General features: G+C 39.1%; 1 pseudogene; it reads left to right on the forward strand.

Annotated features, from left to right (window-relative positions):
- Positions 1–20955, forward strand: part of LOC139868358 (sister chromatid cohesion protein PDS5 homolog B-like) — a 74145-nt pseudogene that overhangs the window by 28200 nt on the left and 24990 nt on the right.

Here is a 20955-nt window from a genome sequence, read left to right on the forward strand (position 1 = left end):
GTGGACATTTGTTTAGCCGAAAACAAATGCCACCGGTTAAGGGGTTTTAACACAAAGCAAGAGATTTCCAATCTCCCACTTAACTTTGCATCCAAATGCTTCTTGTGTTCTTCAAATCTTCATCATCTTGTTCTTCCTTCATCATCTTGTATCTTCATTTTACAAAATATGTATCCTAATACATTTTTATCTAGAAAATGAAAATACAACCTATTCTCCTTTACATACCAAATATAAAATGAATTACATAACAAATGAATGAATTATTACAAACCAATTGAATAATTATTACATGCCATTTGAATGAATAATAATACATACCAAATGAATCATAAATCAACCAAACACACATGCATGCAACACAAGGTCAAGGCTAGGATTGTGAACATTAACATGCAACCAAATATGAACCAAATGGAAGAGCCCAAACCCACTTTTGGACTTCAAACAATTCGGCTCATTCATAAACCCACCCAAATCCAACAATTTTTGCATTCTTCTTTCATGCATGTACTTAGAATGCAAAGTTGATGGGTTTTAAAACAACAATTCGAAGCATATTTCAACAACTTCGGCTCTGGATACCATTGTTGAGATTTAACAAGTTCATATATCTTAAAACCTTTTAAGAATAATTATAAACGGAAGCGTGTAATTATCAAATTTTACTTGTTATCTTTAAACCAATTTAAAGTTAAATCCCACAAGGATCAAGTTGTTAAATATATGCTTACAATAACAAGAAAAGAAGTGATTCAATACCTCCTCAAAACCAAGCTTGAAGGCTGTTTTGAAGGCTTAAGATGATGATGAAGATGATAGAACAATACACCAAACCACCCTTGAGTTGGTTAAACCTTTATCACCTTGAAACCTAGCTTGAAACCCACTTTTCTGCCCTTGAGAAAACCGAACAGCAGCAGCTGTATTTGAGCAGAAAGTTTGATGAGTTTTGATGGCTTTTATGCTTCTAACTTGAAGCCTCAAGTGTTGCATACCCCAAGCAATAACCCCAACACCTTTTGGCTTTAGTTGGTTAGGATTTTGGCACTTGTTCAAGCTTCCAAATGACCTTATGTTCTCTCTTTTCTGCTGGAAAAAAACTGACCAGAATGTGAGAGAGAGAGAGAGAGAGGTAATGTTTTTTCACTTGAAATGTTGTGTTATGCATGTGTTTTTTGATTCCCACAAGTCATGGTCCTTATGCACATGCACATGAGAAGTTGTGCTCTTGAAAAACACAAGAATCAAGCATGCTTGTCCCTCCATTTTGACCCTTAGAACCGGCCATCCCATGGGAGGGTTTTATTTTTATAAAACTTTGTCAATTTATATAAATTTGTAACATAAACTCAAGCATTTATTTGATATTTACATATTTTATAAACCTTTTATAAAATATAACACAACATAATTATTTAAACCTATAAATAATATATATATATAAATTATCCAAATAATTTATTTCAAGTGACAATATTTTAGAAACCGATTTTCTAAAATCCAAGTGTCGCGTATTCATTTAATGATCCGTTCATTAAGATTAAATACGTATAAGGTGTCGGTAAGCTTGTTATTGGGTATGACCCGACTTGGATCATAACATATTAGCCACATTGATTTAATACGTCTCTCGGGCATACGAAATACTTTCAGCAATGCTGTGTCTGTTGTAACATCCCGCCTTTTTCCATTTACTTTTCCGTTTAACTATTTAAGTTCCGTTATATGTTAATAACACATCTCGTTAATACGCGTTTGAATTATCTCGTTTAGGTAATTCCCGTACCCGGTTCCTAAGTTGAGGGACTAAAGTTGCCAAATGGAGAAAGAGATGACTAGGTCAACTAGTCAACTCTTTCCTCTCCATTCATTCTATCACCTCCCCCAAAATAATACTTCACCTTTTCCTCTCAAACCCTCAAACCTTCAATCATCATCTAAATTCGTTCAAGAAGGATTCGATCAAAACAAATTGCATATTTGAACTCCTCGTGATCTCCTCTTCGTTTCCATACCGATTTCATCAATTTTGGGTAACTTTCTAAAATCACTAATTCTTGTGTTCTTGAGATTTTTAAGTTATAAGGTTGTTAATTAGTGTCTATGGCTCGAGTCTAGTTTGTTTATGTGATTTGTATGCTCGTTTTTGATATTTTGATGTAACTAGTTCATATTGAAAGAATGCTTGCTTAATCTTGAATTTTAGGTGTTCATATGTTGTTGAATGATGAAAGTTCATGTTTTAATTGTGTTCCTAACATCACTAGCTTCAAATTGGTATGTAGGTTGACATGGATTAGTTTCATATGCAAGATTGTTGAATTTGTGATTTTGGATTAGGGTTTGATGAGCTTTACATGAACTTTTGATGCGTCAAATGCTATGAGATATTGTTGTTTAGTGTTTTGTTGCAATGTGTGTTTGATTACCTTCGAAACGGCATAACATACATGTAAATTGGTTGCCCGAATCATAAAATGCGTTTTTGGAACTTAAACTTTGATTATGAATGTTTAATTACGGTTTTTGGTTGTTGTAAGTGGAAGTTTGATTGATGAAATGTACTTAGTTGTATTCCTCGTCAAAATACCTTTCCAACGATATATAATAGGCATTATAAGTGTTTGCGGGTCAAGAGTTGGGTTGGAAAAGGTTTTGGCTCGTGCATACTTTGGAAAAACAGAATCAGACCTGCACAGAGGGTGGCGCGGCGCGCCCCTAACCCGCGCGGCGCGCCGAATGGCCTGGACAGATTCTGTCCAACTTGGTCAATTTTTGAATAATGTTTGGCATGCTACGCACCTCCGATTAACATGTAACTTGGCCAACATGCTCATATATGATTTCTAAGATTAGAAAAATAGTTCGGAACCCGACCCGAACGTGTTGACTTTCGTTGACTTTGACCGACCAAAGTTTGACTTTTTGTCAAACTTAACCAAATGATTATGCAACCTTCCTAACTCATTTATATACTTGTATCTTGCATGAAACTTGGCAATTTGATTTCACATGCTAAATAATCGAGTCGTAACGAGCCATAGGACAAATTGAACATCTTTGACCTATCGTGTTTACCGTTATTGATACAACCTATTGTTTAGGTCAAGACTAGCATTGTTCTTTGCACACGTTTACTTGTTGAAGTACTTTACTACTCGTGCACTCAAGGTGAGATCATAGTCCCACCTTTACTCTTTTTTAACTTATATTTGGGATGAGAAAACATAAACGATTCTTTTGAACTAAGTGAACACAAGTACATGAAAACAAACATTCTACATACGAGTTTAGAACAAAATCCTCAATTCGATTATCATTAGTTACACTTGCCGGGTGTAAGCGAGAACTTATGTTGTATGGATCCATATGGGTTTGACAAACCCTCATTCAAACGGTTCGCTACCGTTTACGAATGAAATATATTTTCGAGAAACAGTGTATGTTCTAGCACTAAGTGATGGGGTTCAATGGAAGGAAACGTTAAGCATTGATAATTGGGTGCTCGTGAAACAAACTTTTGGAATGTATTACTATTATTTCATTGATGCAAATCTTGTGGTTCACTTGTACTTACTTACTTAAACCTATGATTTCACCAACGTTTTCGTTGACAGATTTCTATGTTTTTCTCAGGTCCTTGAACGATACATGATACATGCTTCCGCTCATTATTTTGATACTTGCATTGGATGTCGAGTATATATGCATACATGGAGCGTCTTTTGGATACTTTTAAATTATGTCGCATAAGTTCTTTTGTACTTAAAACTATGTATCGTAACTTGTGGTGGAACTATTCTTGTAAACTTGAACAACCTTTACATTTGAAATGAATGCGACATATCTTTTGGTCAAACGTTGTTTTAAAGACTTATGACCACGTAACGGGACCTAAGTAGACGGCGCCGTCAATGACGATTTGGTCGGGTCGCTACAGATGGTATCAGAGCGTTGGTTGTAGGGATTTAGAGTTCATTAGTGTCAACCCCGAGTCATAGGGTACATTGGTGAGTCTAGACTACAACCGGCATATAGACTTGAAGTAGGAATTACTTGACTACTTGTGCATTTATACTCGAACGCTTCTACTCACATCTACTCTTAGTTCATCTTAATCTCACGTTGTTTAATTTGATTGACACGCCACCTTGACTATATGAAATGATGTCGAATGCACATATGAATCAGGGTAATATAATTTCCGGGATTATATTACGGTGACTCATATGAACGTTCCGACATTATGGCATAAAGAATTTAAGGCGAGTCGAGGAAAAAAAAAAAAAAAAAAAAAAAAAAAAACTTCTCTTTATCTTTATTCTATATCACGGTTAGTATTATTGAGAATACTAATCAATGATATTCTTGTGTCTTGAAGGAACAATGGCTCCTCGTCGTGTACGCCGCAATGAAACTCCCGAACAAGCTCTCGAACGGATGATAGCTACCGCCGTAGATGCGGCCATGGCCGGTCACTCATCCAACAACAATAATAACAACAACAATAACAACCACAACAACAACAACAACAACAATGGAGCCGGAAACTCAAACGAGGGATGCTCCTATAAAGCTTTCATGGGGTGCAAACCTCACACTTTTGATGGAACCGGGGGACCGGTCGTGCTCACCCGATGGTTTGAGCAAACGGAAGCCGTCTTTAGCATAAGCGGTTGTCGGGACCAAGACAAGGTCAAATACTCCACTCACACTTTCTCCGGAATTGCTCTAACATGGTGGAACACCTATGTTCAATCGGTAGGTACCGATGAAGCTCATGCCCTCTCTTGGGCCGATCTAAAGGAAAAGATGATTGTTGAATATTTTCCGCGCGAAGAAACCCGAAAGCTTGAGGAAGAACTAAGAGCTTTGAAAGCGGTCGGAAACGACCTTAAAGCTTATAATCAACGCTTCGCCGAACTATCCTTGATGTGTCCTAATCTTGTTAACCCCGAATCTCAAAGGATTGAGCTCTACATGCTCGGTCTTCCAAAAAGCATCAAACAAGGGGTGATGTCATCCAAACCCACTACTCATCAAGCCGCTATGAACATGGCTCGCCAACTAATCGAAACGGTTGACGAAATCGTAGTTCCGGCACCTAAGGCTGAGGATAAATCGGGCGGCAACAAAAGAAAGTGGGAACCCTCCCAATCAAGCAACAACAACTTTGCCAAGAAATCTTTCACTTCCGACGGCAAGAAGGGTTATGCCGGGAACCTACCTCTTTGCAACAAATGCAACAAACATCACTTTGGCGAATGTAGTAAGATAATTTGCCACCGGTGCCAAGGAGTTGGTCATAAGGCCAACGATTGTAAAAGTGCCACTCCCGTTGCTCGAAAGTGGCCCAATGCACCAAAGACGGGCACTTGTTACGAATGTGGTCAAACGGGTCATTATAGAAATGCATGCCCGAAAAGGAAAGATAACACCAATACGCGCGGCCGAGCTTTCAACATCAACACCGAGGAAGCTCGGGATGACACTGAACTAGTCACGGGTACGTTTCTTCTCAACAATTCTTATGTCTCTTGCTTATTCGATTCGGGTGCCGATAAATGCTTTGTATCCAAGACTTTGACTCATTCTTTTAGCACTCCACCTCTTCCATTAGATACCACTTATACCATTGAAGTAGCTAACGGAAAACTATTAAGTGCCGACACATATTACCGGGGGTGTACGTTAAACATTTTGGGTAAGGAATTTGAAATTGACTTGATACCCATGGAACTAGGAAGCTTTGATGTAATAATCGGTATGAATTGGTTAGTCAAAACGAAATCTCACATTCTTTGTGATCTTAACGCAATCCGAATTCCTATCGAGAATGGTGAACCTTTGATTGTTTATGGCGATAAGAGTTGCACCAGACTCAACCTCGTTTCGTGCCTTAAAGTTAGAAAACTACTCCGTAAGGGTTGTTTTGCGATCCTTGCCCACGTTAAGAAAGTCGAGTCCGATGAGAAGCACATCGATGATGTGCCAATTGTTAGTGACTATTCCGATGTATTTCCCGATGAATTGCCGGGTCTTCCGCCTCATCGACCGGTTGAATTCCAAATCGATCTTATTCCAGGAGCCGCACCCGTAGCACGTGCACCATATAGACTCGCTCCATCTGAAATGCAAGAATTGCAAAGTCAAATCCAAGAACTACTTGATCGTGGTTTTATCCAACCTAGCCATTCACCTTGGGGCGCTCCGATTTTGTTTGTTAAAAAGAAAGACGGATCCCTACGAATGTGCATTGATTATCGTGAACTAAATAAATTGACGGTTAAGAACCGATATCCTCTTCCTCGCATCGATGACCTCTTTGATCAACTACAAGGGTCTTGTGTATATTCGAAAATCGATCTCCGCTCGGGTTATCATCAATTGAGGGTTAAGGGGGAAGATGTCTCCAAAACCGCTTTCCGAACTCGTTATGGTAGTTATGAATTCCTTGTCATGCCATTTGGTCTCACTAACGCACCGGCGGTGTTCATGGATCTTATGAACCGCGTGTGCAAACCGTATCTCGATAAATTCGTTATTGTGTTCATCGATGACATATTGATTTATTCTAAAAATGAAGAAGAGCACGAACAACATCTCCGACTTGTGCTTGAACTTTTAAGACAAGAACAACTCTATGCCAAATTCTCCAAGTGTGAATTTTGGTTAAAGGAAGTTCAATTTCTTGGTCATGTTGTAAGTGACCAAGGTATTAAGTCGATCCAACGAAAATCGAAGCCATTAGCAAATGGGAGACTCCTACTACTCCTACTCACATTCGTCAATTCTTGGGTCTCGCCGGATACTACCGTAGATTCATCAAGGATTTTTCTTTGGTTGCTCGTCCTCTAACCGCTTTAACTCACAAGGGAAAGAAATTCATTTGGGCGACCGAGCAAGAATCCGCGTTCCAAATCTTGAAGACAAAGCTTACCACCGCTCCTATCTTGTCACTTCCCGAAGGCAACGATGATTTTGTTGTGTATTGCGACGCCTTGAAACATGGTTTTGGATGTGTATTGATGCAACGAACGAAAGTCATTGCTTATGCTTCTCGACAACTCAAAATCCATGAACGAAACTACACGACGCATGATCTCGAACTCGGAGCCGTCGTCTTTGCACTTAAAATGTGGAGACACTATCTTTATGGAACCAAGAGTACTATCTTCACCGATCACAAAAGCCTTCAACACATTTTCGATCAAAAACAACTAAACATGAGACAACGAAGGTGGATTGAAACCTTAAACGATTACGATTGCGAGCTTCGTTACCATCCCGGGAAGGCAAATGTAGTAGCCGATGCCTTAAGTCGAAAAGAAAGAGTGGTGCCTCTTCGTGTCCGAGCCTTAAACATCACCATCCACACAAACCTTAATAGCCAAATTCGGGTAGCCCAAGATGAGGCTCTCAAGGATGAAAACATCTCTCTCGAACACTTGAACGTCCTCACCTCTCGATTCGAAGTTAAAGAAACCGGACTCCGATATTTCGCCGGAAGAATTTGGGTGCCTAGTTATGGGGATCTACGAAGCCTTATTTTAGATGAAGCCCATAAGTCACGATACTCGATTCACCCCGGTGCCAATAAGATGTACCACGACCTTAAACAACTATATTGGTGGCCGAACATCAAAAGGGACGTAGCTACTTATGTTTCCAAGTGTTTGACATGTTCCAAAGTCAAAGCCGAACACCAAAGACCGTCCGGACTACTTCAACAACCCGAGATTCCGCAATGGAAGTGGGAAAGGATAACGATGGATTTTATCACCAAGCTACCAAAAACGACGGGCGGTTATGATACCATTTGGGTTATTGTTGACCGTCTCACCAAATCCGCACACTTCCTGGCCATGAAAGAAACGGACAAAATGGAGAAACTTGCACAACTTTACATTAAGGAGATCGTAGCCCGACACGGTGTACCTTTATCGATTATCTCCGACCGAGATGGCCGTTTCGTTTCTAGATTTTGGCGTACATTGCAAGAAGCGTTGGGAACGCGTTTAGACATGAGCACCGCATATCATCCTCAAACCGATGGACAAAGCGAACGTACAATTCAAACCTTAGAGGACATGTTACGAGCTTGCGTGGTTGACTTCGGAAAAGCTTGGGACAAGCACTTACCTCTCGCCGAGTTCTCTTACAACAATAGTTATCACGCGAGTATTAAAGCCGCACCTTTTGAAGCGCTATATGGCCGCAAATGTCGTTCACCTCTTTGTTGGGCCGAGGTAGGCGACGTGCAAATCATCGGACCCGAGCTCATTCACGAAACCACCGAGAAAATCGTTCAAATCCGAGATAGGCTTAGGACGGCCCGAAGTCGTCAAAAGAGCTATACCGATAAACGACGCAACGATCTTGAATTTCAAGTCGGTGACCGAGTAATGTTAAAAGTCGCACCTTGGAAGGGTGTAATCCGTTTTGGGAAACGCGGGAAGCTAAATCCGCGGTATATTGGTCCTTTCGAAATCTTGGAGCGTATTGGAACCGTTGCTTATCGTTTAGATCTTCCGCCTCAATTGAACTCCGTTCATCCTACCTTCCATGTATCTAACTTGAAAAAGTGTCTTGCCGAACCCGATATCGTCATCCCTCTCGAAGAACTTACTATTGATGACAAACTTCATTTTGTGGAGGAACCGGTTGAAATTGTGGACACCTCCGTCAAGACATTGAAACAAAGCCGAATCCCGATTGTCAAGGTTCGTTGGAATGCCAAAAGAGGACCCGAGTTTACTTGGGAAAGACAAGATCAAATGCAAAGGAAGTATCCTCATCTATTCGTGATTTCGGAAACGCAAGATCTCGAGGAAGAAACAACGACTACTACGCCTACTTAAATTTCGGGACGAAATTTCTTTTAAGGTGTAGGTAATGTAACATCCCGCCTTTTTCCATTTACTTTTCCGTTTAACTATTTAAGTTCCGTTATATGTTAATAACACATCTCGTTAATACGCGTTTGAATTATCTCGTTTAGGTAATTCCCGTACCCGGTTCCTAAGTTGAGGGACTAAAGTTGCCAAATGGAGAAAGAGATGACTAGGTCAACTAGTCAACTCTTTCCTCTCCATTCATTCTATCACCTCCCCCAAAATAATACTTCACCTTTTCCTCTCAAACCCTCAAACCTTCAATCATCATCTAAATTCGTTCAAGAAGGATTCGATCAAAACAAATTGCATATTTGAACTCCTCGTGATCTCCTCTTCGTTTCCATACCGATTTCATCAATTTTGGGTAACTTTCTAAAATCACTAATTCTTGTGTTCTTGAGATTTTTAAGTTATAAGGTTGTTAATTAGTGTCTATGGCTCGAGTCTAGTTTGTTTATGTGATTTGTATGCTCGTTTTTGATATTTTGATGTAACTAGTTCATATTGAAAGAATGCTTGCTTAATCTTGAATTTTAGGTGTTCATATGTTGTTGAATGATGAAAGTTCATGTTTTAATTGTGTTCCTAACATCACTAGCTTCAAATTGGTATGTAGGTTGACATGGATTAGTTTCATATGCAAGATTGTTGAATTTGTGATTTTGGATTAGGGTTTGATGAGCTTTACATGAACTTTTGATGCGTCAAATGCTATGAGATATTGTTGTTTAGTGTTTTGTTGCAATGTGTGTTTGATTACCTTCGAAACGGCATAACATACATGTAAATTGGTTGCCCGAATCATAAAATGCGTTTTTGGAACTTAAACTTTGATTATGAATGTTTAATTACGGTTTTTGGTTGTTGTAAGTGGAAGTTTGATTGATGAAATGTACTTAGTTGTATTCCTCGTCAAAATACCTTTCCAACGATATATAATAGGCATTATAAGTGTTTGCGGGTCAAGAGTTGGGTTGGAAAAGGTTTTGGCTCGTGCATACTTTGGAAAAACAGAATCAGACCTGCACAGAGGGTGGCGCGGCGCGCCCCTAACCCGCGCGGCGCGCCGAATGGCCTGGACAGATTCTGTCCAACTTGGTCAATTTTTGAATAATGTTTGGCATGCTACGCACCTCCGATTAACATGTAACTTGGCCAACATGCTCATATATGATTTCTAAGATTAGAAAAATAGTTCGGAACCCGACCCGAACGTGTTGACTTTCGTTGACTTTGACCGACCAAAGTTTGACTTTTTGTCAAACTTAACCAAATGATTATGCAACCTTCCTAACTCATTTATATACTTGTATCTTGCATGAAACTTGGCAATTTGATTTCACATGCTAAATAATCGAGTCGTAACGAGCCATAGGACAAATTGAACATCTTTGACCTATCGTGTTTACCGTTATTGATACAACCTATTGTTTAGGTCAAGACTAGCATTGTTCTTTGCACACGTTTACTTGTTGAAGTACTTTACTACTCGTGCACTCAAGGTGAGATCATAGTCCCACCTTTACTCTTTTTTAACTTATATTTGGGATGAGAAAACATAAACGATTCTTTTGAACTAAGTGAACACAAGTACATGAAAACAAACATTCTACATACGAGTTTAGAACAAAATCCTCAATTCGATTATCATTAGTTACACTTGCCGGGTGTAAGCGAGAACTTATGTTGTATGGATCCATATGGGTTTGACAAACCCTCATTCAAACGGTTCGCTACCGTTTACGAATGAAATATATTTTCGAGAAACAGTGTATGTTCTAGCACTAAGTGATGGGGTTCAATGGAAGGAAACGTTAAGCATTGATAATTGGGTGCTCGTGAAACAAACTTTTGGAATGTATTACTATTATTTCATTGATGCAAATCTTGTGGTTCACTTGTACTTACTTACTTAAACCTATGATTTCACCAACGTTTTCGTTGACAGATTTCTATGTTTTTCTCAGGTCCTTGAACGATACATGATACATGCTTCCGCTCATTATTTTGATACTTGCATTGGATGTCGAGTATATATGCATACATGGAGCGTCTTTTGGATACTTTTAAATTATGTCGCATAAGTTCTTTTGTACTTAAAACTATGTATCGTAACTTGTGGTGGAACTATTCTTGTAAACTTGAACAACCTTTACATTTGAAATGAATGCGACATATCTTTTGGTCAAACGTTGTTTTAAAGACTTATGACCACGTAACGGGACCTAAGTAGACGGCGCCGTCAATGACGATTTGGTCGGGTCGCTACATCTGTTACTGAAGATCGCGATCAGGCATTTCAACCGTTGGTTTGTCGTTTCTTGAACCGTTGCATCTTGAACCGAGACAGTGTAAATGGTGCACTAAAAGAATCATACCATGCTATAATATATGAAATCTTCCAGTGTGCTCCCGAAATGTTTATTGCTGTTGTACCAAACTTAACTCAGGAACTACTTGTATGTGAACCTCTTTTGTAAATTCAAAATTTTCTTAAATTGTACTACTATTCAGTCTTACATACAGCAGACAGTTATTAGGGATATAATCATATAAACATATCCTTTTGTCATCCACAGACTGATCAGATTGATACTCGGATAGCAGCAATAAAGTTTGTCGGGAAACTTTTTTCGATTCCAGGAGGCCATGTTGCCCAAGAGTACCCCCATCTTTTTATAGAATTTGTGAATAGATTTTCTGATAAATCTGCTGAAGTTAGACTTAATGCCGTATCCTGCGCCAAATATTTTATCTTGACTAATCAGTCAGGGGAAGAATCCACTGCAGTTGTCTGTAAGTTAGCATCTTTCAAAGTTTATATATGGTAATCACTATACGTGGCAAACGGGTCAGGTTGGGTCGGTTTGGGTAACAGGTCAAAATGGTTTTGGGTTGAAATGGGTCATGGGTCAAACGGGTAAAAATTTTAAACGGGTCAAGTTGGGTTAGTTTAGGTAACAGGTCGAAACGGGTAATGGGTCAAATAGTCCAAATAGGTCCAAACAGGTCATATACCTTTACATTTGATTTTTTACATTTATTATATTGTTTTAGTTTTTATTAATATTTTAATATTTATTATATATAAGAAAATATTAATAATTGATAACCATTAATGCTTTCATAAATGATTCACTGATGAATCTTGTTATGCTCGACCCATTTGACCCATTCACAAGACCCATTTGACCTGTCTCTATTTATTGAACTTTAGGATTTGATTCCCGTCTGACCCGTTCTTTTATATTTTGTATAACACCCAATAGGTTGAAGAAAAACTCATTGGACCTTTTTTGTAAGTTTTGGTTTACATTGTCAGGCCTAATTTTTTCAAGACCCAGTTGACCCGAAAGCTTGACCCATTTGACCCAAATATAAAAGTATGGGTCTCAATTTCCAGGCATAGTAATCACTAATAGATTCTATGTTTATGGTAATTCGTTTTACTTGTGTTTAACTGAATGAGCAGCTGCTCTTGAAGGACGCCTTTTAGACTTTGATGATAAAGTGAGAATACAAACGGTTGCTGTGGTTTGTGATCTTGCCAAGTCTACTGTCAGACCTATACCACCTGAATTGATAGCTCAAGCAGCTAAAAGATTACGCGATAAGAAGGTTTCGTTTTTTACAAAATAATTTCAATTGATTACCAAGATGTCTGATAATTTTTATTGTTTGTTTTCCTTTGAAGGTATTTGTAGGAAAGAAAGCTATGAAAATGCTACTTGATGTGTATCATCATTATTGTATTAGATGTTCTGAAGGCATCATCAAGTTGAGTGCTGTCTTTGAAGAAATACCTTGTGGTATTCTGATGCTTTGCTATGATAAAGACTTGGAATTTGGGTATCTTTTTTTCACGTCTGGTTGCCATTAGTTATAGTTGTGTACATTTGTTATTTCTGCAAGGTTGCAAAAATCGCTACTCGGGTACTCAGTCGAACTTTTTAGGGAGTACTTAGCAACTCGGAAGTACTAGGATGTTAACTAAGTCCCGACTTTTTGACTGATTTTGACCAATTTTGACTGATTTTCCGAGTAATCCCGAGTTTTGGCCGAGTTTTGACCGATTTTTCGAGTAATCCCGAGCATGGTTGCAAAACTCGGGCTACTCGGCCGATTAATCGGAGATAAGTCGCCAAAATTGTGTCAGCGATAAATCGGCGGTCAACTCGTTATAAACTCGGTCAACCGCCGGTCAACGGAGGTCAACGGTGGTCGGAAAACTCAGATCTAGATGGAAACACGAAAATATGAGGAAGGGGAATAGGAAAAAGAAAAAACAAAGAGAAGAGAGGAAGGAAATAACCTGAAAACCGTCATGAATTCCGGTGGCTAAGAAGTGAAAGAAGTGGGCAGTGGGTTTCTTAACTTTTTAGGGTTTTTAGGTTGAAGAAGAGCTGGTCACGTGTAACTCTCACTTTTTATTTGATCTGGAACAACCTCAGCCACTCAACTTTTGAATATTTTAATTTCTAATTCTTTTACTAAATTACAATAGCAGACCCTCAACTTTTACCAAACTTTAATAACAAGAACAAACTTAATATGCACTCTTGAATCTTTAATAAAATGACAATAACAACCCCTGTTATTATATATTTTCAGACTATATAGATTTATATTAAAAAGTCAATGAAAGTCAACATCCGAGTTCTCCCCCGACTTCTCCCCGAGTCGCCGAGAACTCCTCAAAAACCTCTTGCCGAGTTCTCCCCGAGTCGCGAGTTTTACAACCTTGATCCCGAGTTTTGGTTGAGCTTGACTAAGTTTGACCGAGTACTCCCCCAACTGCAAAAACCGAGTACTCGCTCTGCGACACTGAATTTTTGTGACATCTGTTTCTCAGGCTTCAGAATATAGAGCATGTACTTGAAGAGGATTTGTTTCCAGTTTCACTTTCAGTTGAGGAGAGGACTCGACACCGGCTTTTTTGTATTCACATCCAGTATCTGCTAATCAGAATGGATTCTTCACCTCTACTCATGCGAAGGCGTTGACTGCTGTTTTGAGTCAGAAGAAAAGGTATGTTATAACCAAAAATTGCTTTGGGAATCGGGTTGGAACCGTACCGGATTAAACCATAAAATTAACTGATCTAAACTGCTTCCTAACCAAACTGGACTGAACCAAATTGGCAACGACTAAAGCATATTGTACCTAACATGGAATTGAAAATCCGTGTTAGGAAAAATCTAGAACGAGAACTGAATCAAATATAGCTGCTTCCACTTTGGTTAGGTCTGATTGTTGTTTGGTCATTTGCTTTGTTCATGTTGGTCGAGTTTAGCACACATAAAATAAACTTTTTACAAGCTTATTTTTGTTTCAGGTTGCAAAGTGAGATGCAAAGTTACCTGGACCTTCGGACAAGTGGAAAGGTCTACACTGTTACACCATTATATGCTGCACGATTTTAACAGTGAAATTTCATATATAACAAAAACTCTATCTTAAACACATGCCTTGGTCTACCTTAATCTAAAACTGATTACTATATATTGTGATACATGGTATATTTCTGTGCTCCTTCTGGTCCGTCAAAGTGCTTATATATTATCAGGATTGCCATATATTAGCTCTAGTACGTTTATATCTTTATTTCAAGTTTGACTACTAATGTTATTGAAATTAACAAAATCATGAAATTTTAATGATTTAGTATCGTTGCAAAAATCGCAACGCTGTAATGAAAAATTGATATAATATGCTATTGGTTCAAGATTTTGAATGAAGTTTTATACTTAAAATCTCTGACATTTACTTTGGAAGTTTCTATATATATTTTTTTACTTTTAATACTTGTAGAAATATAAATATAATATAAGTATAGCGTTACTTTTGAATCTATATCGAAGGGAACCTGACACAACTTCAGAGTTATGACGTATCTTGTAGCTGGTCAAAAGTCTTTATTTATCTCTTCTGTAATCTTCATCTGCTGTTATTTTGGGTGACTAAAGACATATGAAGGAATTGGCATAAAGTATAGCTACACCTGTTGCACTTATCTGAATAGTACCTTTTATATAATTATCATGACCAAAGAAATTGATCAAAGATAATCATATGAAAGAATTGGCATAAAGTGTGCCTGTTGCACTTATCTGAATAGTACCTTTTATATAATTATCATGACCAAAGAAATTGACCAAAGATAATCGTATGAAGGAATTGGCATAAACTGTCATGTTTAGTATACCACTTTATTGCTAAGATATTTGCAGTGTCTTTTTCATTTGCTGAATGGGATTGTGGTACGATATTTATTTCTGATATCTAATTTCTAATTTCTAATTGCATCTTTTCTTTTTCATATATGATCTGTGGTGCAGCAGAATGTCTCTGATAATACAAAAGAGTGTATTATCAGAAGAGTGGATACAAAAGTTGTTTATAAAAATGTAGACATGTTTTCCTATACCAATCAAGGCAGAAGAGTGTTTTCGTAAGTTACATTTGCTGAAAGATGACGATCTACATAATACCCTGAAGGAGATTTCACTTGAAGTGAAGTGTGAAAATGCACGGACTATCAGAGTGAGATTTGTTTTTTTGCTATCAAGATACGTGGTACATATAAGTTTGTTTTTATTCGTAATTGAAAGTTTATAGTTTGCTAATTAGTTTCTGATTTTACTTCACTTCAATGTTTGTCCTGTATTTGAAGTGTAGTTTCTGCTCTGTTGTTGTTACTATTATAGTTAGTTTTAACTTTATTTAGTTGAAGATTGGAGATGCACCTTGAACACATGTGCCAAAATTAACAAAGTTGCAAATAGAAATACAAATAAAGTGGATTCGTTTTTTTTTTGTTATATTTAATTCTTGTTGAATTTTGATTGAACTTTTTACTTTTTCCTTGTTCTCAACACGTGATTTATGTCTGAAGTCAAATGACTAAAGTTGTTTGCTTTTTGAAGGAAAATTTTGTCAAGAAGATGAAAGACATGCATGTGGATTCTGAGTTTCTACAGTCACTTGTTACAAAATGTGAATATAATATGTTTACCTCTGATCACGTTAGCTGTATACTTGATCATCTTTGCGAAGTCAATTTTGGGGAGCCGAATGTGTGACACTTCTCATGGTAGTATGGGACACTGATCTTTAATGCGATCAGAACTAGTTTAATTAGCACATACAGGTTATGTGTTGAATATGTTATTTCCATTTCAAACTTTTACTTTTAATTCTTAGGTGATCTATTATTACTTTGTAAAGTTTAGTGTAGAACTAGTCAATTGTTCCATCTGTATGTGTTAATGCTTTCCCGCTACTTCTGAGAGGTTCAGAAGAACAAATTTGCATGTTGTTGTTAGAAGATAATTCCATTTTTTGTAATGAGTTGCTTCAAATGTTAGCTAAAGCTGGACTCATCTCTGTGGACCTCAGGTAATCTAATTGCATGTAAGATCCTGTTTTCTTTTTGGTTTGGACGCCGTCCAAACATCTGGGACGCCGTCCCATTATGAAGGCCTGGACGCCGTCCAGAAATCTGGACGCCGTCCAGATGATCTGTCGAGCCAGAATTGGGTTTTTAAATATTTTAGATGGGTAAATTGGTAATTTCACTTGGTGGACAAATTAAAGGCCCTAGATCAGTTTGATTGAGCCTCATTACTCCATTTCTAACCACCAAACTTCATCCACTTAAATCCTAGTGAGAGAGTGTGATTCAAGTGTGAGAAAGCTCAAATCGGAGAAGAAGAAGCGTGTTTCGGGTTTTAGCTCGAGCATTAAAGTTGTTCATCTCCTCGTTAGCTTCGTTTTGATTGTGGTGGTAAGCCCTAAACTTGATTACCTTAGTTTAATGTGTTTAAGGGTTAGGGTTTGGGTTAGTGTTGCACATAAAACCCATTTGTGAGTAATTTGGGGGTTTTGGGTAAGTTTGGGTCATGAAGACCCAAATGGTGACTAACCTAGGGTTTTGAAAGGGTAAATGGGTCTTAAAGGCCTAGCAAATCACTAGTACACTTATAGTTAATATTAGTGGGTGTCATTTGGGTTGTGGATGACCCAAATGGGTGTGTTGACCTTGAAATGGGTCAAATGGGTCTTTAATGACCTAAGTGGTCTTGCATGTGTGAAAATGAGTTAAATTGGTGATTTAAAAAATGTAATAAGACCATATTTGACTAGAGTTAGGGTTTTTGGTGAAGTTGACCCATTATTAGGGTTAATGGTGCAAAATGGGTCGGGATTGCACTTTGGGTCAAAATGACTTAGGAATGGTGAAAGAATTGGTTGACCGACTTGAGTTTGCGTTTGATAATATGTATAACGTGATAGGTACGTTACTTTGAGGTTTCGCAAGCTCGGGTATCTTTTCACAAGACTTTGAGGTGAGTGGAATAATTATATGCGTAGGTATATAATGTATCTATTTGTTGTAGCGTGAAATGTGTAGTGTCGAGGTGTTAAGACACCACGTTTCACGTGAAGAGTGTAGCATCGAGGTGTTAAGATGCCACTCGGGTGTAGCATCGAGGTGTTAAGATGCCACCTAGGAGTGTAGTGCCGAGGTGTTAAGACACCACTCCGTAAAAAAATGAGTGAAGCATCGAGGTGTTAAGATGCCACTCGGGGTGAAGTGCCGAGGTGTTAAGGTGCCACCCTAGGGGTTAGTGGTGCGAGGTGTTAAGTGCCGTAACGGATGTTGTGAACACCGATGGCGTTTTCGCGAGCGCCGTTCCCTTGTACTATTGGTTAACCATGGTTATTTGTGTTGTAAGCATATTATATTATTCGAGTTATATTTATATGCGGATGTTATGCTAGCTTGGGGGTATTAGTGAATTATAGCTTGTTATTGTGACGATAAGCTAATGTTGTTTGCTAGCATGTTTGCGGTTGTGTAAGTGTATGCAAGTTGGTATAATTATATATGTATTCGTATAATTATTGCATTCACTAAGCTTTGCTTACCCTCTCGTTGTTTACCTTTTTTTATAGGCTCGGGCGTTGACAAGGGTAAGAGCGTTCAATTGGATTAGTGATCTCCCGCTTGTTTTGTTAGGGGATGCTTTTGGGTGTTAGCTTTTGGAGTTCGACCGAGATTGGGTAGTTTAACCCCAAACACCATGCTCTAGTGTCGTTTGAAACTTAAACTTATATTTGGTCGAAACTTTTATTTTTGAACGAAACTCGTAAAATGGGCGATGTGGGCTCGTTGATGTAAAACTTGATTTGATGATGAAAATCTCTTAGTTTCACTTATATTGACTTGTGGTAAAAAGGTTTTCGTTTGAAAGTGTCGGGAAGCGGGTTTTCCGCTCGTGTGAGTTGGACCCGTGATCAGTAGCTGGAAGACCATTGGGACGCCGTCCCAATTGCTTGGACGCCGTCCCAGTTGTTTTGAGCTGGACGCCGTCCCAAACTTTGGACGCCGTCCCACCTTTCTGAGCTGGACGCCGTCCAGGATTCTGGACGCCGTCCAGATGCACTGACATAGAAATTTTTTTTTTTTGGTACGCGTCTAAGGGATTTAAGATGTCGGGTTGTTACAAGTGGTATCAGAGCATGGTCTAAGGGATTTAGGTGACTTGAGATAGGCGCCTAGACTTAGACTTTTGTGTGCGCGTTATGCGGGACTTGTAGGACTTTGGATCGGATCGGGTTTTGGTTAGTGCATAGGTTTATGTGAACTAATCATGCGCTATTGTTTTGTGTGGTATTTAAAATCGTCAAGCGAGATAGACGTGGTACTAGTGAGTTAATGCGATGTGCTCGCGTAACAATGATTAGCTACCATTGTTACGGGTTCAAATCGTGTCAAACAAGCGATGTACGACGATTGTTGAGCAAGACGGGGTAGTGTGGTGTATATGTATATACATATGGGTTAAGTCCTTTCGTTTTGTTGCTTAATTTACTTCGTTTTATAGAATGAAGATGAGAAATGGACACGACACCAATGACGGAGGTACGAGTGAGGACGTTGAACTCACGGTCAAGGTTGAGGCCATCTTTAAAAGGCTAAAGAGGGATTTTCTTGATGACGTTCGAAAGGTCTTCCAAGAGTCGGTCGATGGACAAGTGACCGAAATGATCAATGATCGAATGAAAGCCGCAATAGAGGAGGCTTTAGAGGCTAGAAATATTTATCCTCGAGGCGAAGGGGGTGAAGGTAATGGTGGGGTGGAAGGCGGGACTTCCACTACAAAAATTTCAAGGATACTCAACCTCCGATGTTTAATGGGGTGCGAGATCCGTTGAAAAGCACGTGTTGGATTTCCGATATCGAGGGGGCTTTCCGTACCACAGAGTGTCCTCCTGAAAGGAAGGCGAGGTATGGTTCTAGTATGTTGAGGGAAGAAGCCAAGTTGTAGTGGGACGACAAAATCAACTTATGTGGTGAAGAGCAATGCATGAACTTGACATGGGAGGAGTTTAAGAAGGAATTCTTCAAGGAATACCGAACTTCTTCCGATCTTGATAGAATCCGGGACGAGTTGCACCATTTGCAACAAGGTTCAATGGACTTGGTCACACTCAAGTCTACCTTTTTGGCAAAAACTCGTTTTTGTCCGGAATATGTGGGTGACGATCACAAGCTAATGAAAGATTTCTACCGTACTTTGAATGATGAGTTCAAGGGCAAGATTAGTCGGGGTATGGCTAAGTCTTTTGATGAGTTATTTGAATTGGCCCGGGGTTTTGAGCCGGATGTTCCAAGAAAAAGCGATTTCACGTTTTTCAAAAGAAAGTTTGAAGGTTCTAGTCATTCTAACTTTTCAAACAAGAAGAACAAGAACAAGAAGGGTTCCGAGAGCATTAATAGCGTGAAGAAGGGCGCTTCCGGGGGTTTTTCTTATGCGTGCTACAATTGTGGGCAACCGGGTCATATGACTCGTGAATGTCCTAAACCATCTTTCGAAAACAAGGTCACTTGTTTTAATTGCGGAAAAGAAGGGCATAAGAAGCCGGAGTGTCCCGATTTGTGAAACGATAATGTGAAGCGATTAGAGAAGGCGGCTCGTACGGCTAGGGGTCGAAATTATTTGATGACCAATGATGAAGCCAAGCAATCAAACGAAGTTGTCTCAGGTACTTTCGTGGTTAATTCTAATCCGGCAAGAATTCTATTTGATAGCGGTGCAAATTTGTCGTTTGTGTCTCCTAAATTTGTGCCTAAACTTGATAGACAGTTAGCTAAGTTAAGTCGTCCGGTAGAAGTCGAAATAGCGGACGGCAAGACGGTGCTAGTGGTTGATGTGTGTGAAAATTGTGATGTTGTTTTCGGTGTCGAAACCTTTAAAATTGATCTCATTCCAATGACCTTGGGCGATTTTGATATTGTCGTTGGTATGGATTGGCTCGATCGTTATAGAGCCGATATTGCATGCCATGATAAGTTTATTCGTGTGAAGACCTCAAGTGGGGGAGAGTTGATTATTCATGGTGATAAGCGAAGGAGACCGGTGCCGATATGCACTTTTGCACGGGCACGTCGTTTAGTTGTTAGTGGTGGCATGGCTTTCCTTGCTCATGTTGTTGATACTCGTGATGAGCCACCACCCATTCGTGAAATTTCGGTTGTTAGTGAATTTGAAGACGTTTTTCCGAACGAGTTACCGGGTGTTCCGGCGGAAAGACAAGTTGAATTTCGCATTGAGTTGGTTCCGGGAGCTATTCCCATTGCTAAAACTCCTTACCGTTTAGCGCCGACGAATATGCAAGAGTTGTTAAATCAAACCCAAGAGTTGCTTGAGAAGGGTTTTATCCGACCGAGTGCTTCGCCATGAGGTGCTCCGGTGTTATTTGTGAAGAAGAAAGATGGTAGTATGCGGATGTGCATCGATTACCGAGAGTTGAATAAAGTGACGATCAAGAATCGTTATCCGTTACCTAGGATTGACGATTTGTTTGATCAACTTCAAGATGCAACGTATTTCTCTAAAATCGACCTACGGTCCGGCTATCACCAAATGCGGGTCCGTGAGGAAGACATCGAGAAAACAGCTTTTCGAACGCGTTATGGGCATTTTGAATTTGTGGTAATGCCTTTTGGTCTTACGAATGCACCGGATGCATTCATGGATCTTATGAA

Source organism: Rutidosis leptorrhynchoides, chromosome 9, assembly GCF_046630445.1.
Source record: "Rutidosis leptorrhynchoides isolate AG116_Rl617_1_P2 chromosome 9, CSIRO_AGI_Rlap_v1, whole genome shotgun sequence".
NCBI lineage: Eukaryota > Viridiplantae > Streptophyta > Magnoliopsida > Asterales > Asteraceae > Rutidosis > Rutidosis leptorrhynchoides.